A 3083-nucleotide genomic window follows, 5' to 3' on the forward strand; every position below is an offset into this window, starting at 1 on the left:
GATAAAATTAAAAATTTAATAAACTCAACCTCAATTTTTCTTGCCGTATAATAGCTTTTTTCCGTATTTCCTGAACAAGAGACTAATTAGAAAAAATGAATAATATTTAATCGTATTTACATGTTCTCACGTACTTACTTATCGCGGTTGAAGGTGTTTCCCCGTATCGGAGTTTGCGATTCGTCTGAAGCTTGCGCATGCACGCACTACATACACGTGAATTCATCACGCGACTTCTTGTTCTTTTGCGTGCATCGTTTCTTCATTCATACGCTACGCGAGCGTGTATTAATGTGCGTTTACGTGCGACCGAGACCGCAAAAGCGGTCGGTAGCACATGCGCTCATTGCCGCTGCCGTTTGCGCTGGTATGCGTGCACATTTCCTTGTAAGAAAAATATAGAGAAAGAGAGAGAGAGAGAGAGAGAGAGAGAAAACGATTCAATGAACTACGTTGCATTGAGCTGGATTGCATTTCCGCCGGCTGCACTTCGCGCGAGCGGAAGATTTACGGGATTGCACGAGGGTGGCGTGAGCCGGCAATTTTGACGTGTCGAGCGCGACACACTTTCGTGTGTATTACAGTGAGAATATTTAGGGCACTCTCTCTGTATAGTTTTTAACAAGTCGATCGATCTATAAACGTTTCTACGAGAATTCAGATTTCGTGAAATCTCATCTTTTTTTTTTTTTTTTAATTCACCGTGTCCATTTTTGTTTTCGCTCTGACATCTGCCACGCGAGCACGGCCGAATAAAAACCGGCGGTAATACGCTTAATTACGTCCATTCGTTACGCAAAAGCAAGGTATGTTAATTCATAAATATTATCGAATTTAATCTCAGGCTGACGACGAGAGACAGTTGCCTCATTCTCCGCTAAGGATACGCTCGCAGCTGAGCGACGGAGAATCGGGGCTTGGTCGATCTTAATCGATATACGTACGTCGTGAAGTTTATGCGATGATTATGCTAATTGACAGTGCCCTGACTCATGCACGCGCGATAAGTGTTTTAATATTAAAATAATACTTGGAGAGAGAGAGAGAGAGAGAGAGAGATTGAAAAAAAATATCTCGCTCTATTGTATACTTTTTCCCGACTCTACATGTATTTTCTCCTCTTATAATCGCGCGAAACAAGTGTATTGACACTTTGATGTTGCTTAATTACTTAATTATAAGAGATATGTAATCTGCACGATGTTAAATATAATTAATGCGCGGGTGTGTGTGTGTCTGTAATTATACTAATTAAACATACATTTCGTACTAATTGCTAATTATTTTGATATTGCATCTTCTTCTCTGCGTTTATTTTTACTGATACAAACGTCAACGTGCAACGCGCAATTTTATCGCGCTGTTGGAATTTACAGCGGACTGGGAATACCGAATTTCAAATTGACGAGCTCTTTAACTTCGGTGGGGTGCCCGGGAATAAAACTCGTCGGAGCATTAACGGAAAGCCGAGCTGGGAAAGCAAACACGGAAAAGGATTAAACCGAGTGCTTGCGAATCAAACAGACTCACGGGATTGCTTTTTCGGCTGTGAGAACTCGGCTGCTCGTGCAAACGAAATAGAGATCCGACCGAAAGCAGAAACAGCGAGAGCGAGAGAGAGAGAGAGAGAGAGAGCACATTTCTCTCCTCGTTTTTTTTTTCTTCCGGTTTCTATCTTGCCGTCATAAAACAGCGGTGCGCCACCGCCAAACGTTGCCTCGCTACATCGAAATCGCGCGAGTCCACCTGTCGTCGTGTGAAGTTTTCTCGGAAGACTCCGAAACATAATTATTAACATTGGCAGTTGAATAAAAGTTAGAAAGCTCAAAAAAAAAAAAAATCGAACGTGACTGACTTTTTATCCGCGAGGAGAAGAAAAAAAAGCTCACGCTGAAACTGTAATTTAGTAAATTATATTTCGTTACGTAGACGAAATCACGTTTTATTGAGTCATTTGCTGAATCAGCGGGATAATCTTTTGCCCCCTGAAATCGGCCGCCTCTCAGTTATTATCGGTGCGAGGAGCGTAGCGGCGCGGCGCTACGTGACGAAAAATGCGAAAGACGTATTTATAAAGCTTAATGTGAGCACGTCGTCGGGTCAGCGTGATTCACGTAATGACTCGTAATCCTTCGGTTGGGATCCACTTAATACATTGTGCGGTTTCCGAACGATTGGTAAAGATTCATCGAGGGGTCGATTGGGACCGAGAGGCAGTTTCCCTCGAGGCGTAAGTGGACGCGCGCGTATATACATATATTTCGACTCCACCTGGAAAGAGCTCGAAGACGACGTCCAGTCTCGGTTACTTAATCGCGATTTCGTCGCAGCTGTCAATACAGAACACGTACCAGATTGCTTCTCACAGGAGAAATATCGTCTTTGTATTCTATAATCTCGGCAGAGCGCAAGTTCCGTGACGTTCGGAAAACTCAGTTCACGCGCGCGAAGGGCCGTTTGCTCGCGTCTCGAAAAATATTCATAAATTATTTTGTGTACACTCTGTTTTTAAACTTGATTGTCTCGACGAGTAATGTCTTGTCGATATTTGTCTTGTCTCGTTCACGCAAATATTCGTATTGTTTAGACATAATTACAGGGTTGTTGTATGAGGAACACTTGCAAATGATCACGTGACTAGAGAGAGGTAAGTACTGTTAATAAACTTTGGTAATTTTAATACAGCAAAAACCAGTCGACAAAAATTCAACTTCAATCGGACGATTTTCTGGATTTGCCATCAATATATCGGGAGTCAGAGAAAGAGAAAAAAGAACGATCTTCTTCTTCGGGCGGTGTGGTGGGGAGACGGCACGCGTGCCACGCGCCCGAAGTCTCCCGAAGAACGGCGAGCGCGCACGAGTCGTCCAATACGAACGATAATAATCTCTTCTAGAGTAACTCTGCCCGGGCGCGCTTATCCCCACTATCGTAAGGCCCAAGCGCGATACGTGATCGGTTGATGCAGCTGCTGGTTCTCCCGTCGGGCCAGCTCGGACCATCTTTCTTTCCTTCTTCTTTCCATTTTTGCGGTCTCTTTTTCTTCATTGTTCTTCCTGCTCGTGTGATAGGGCTCGATTTCT

This window comes from Pseudomyrmex gracilis, unplaced genomic scaffold, assembly GCF_002006095.1.
Source record: "Pseudomyrmex gracilis isolate BER0280 unplaced genomic scaffold, ASM200609v1 scaffold_19, whole genome shotgun sequence".
Classification (NCBI taxonomy): Eukaryota; Metazoa; Arthropoda; class Insecta; order Hymenoptera; family Formicidae; genus Pseudomyrmex; species Pseudomyrmex gracilis.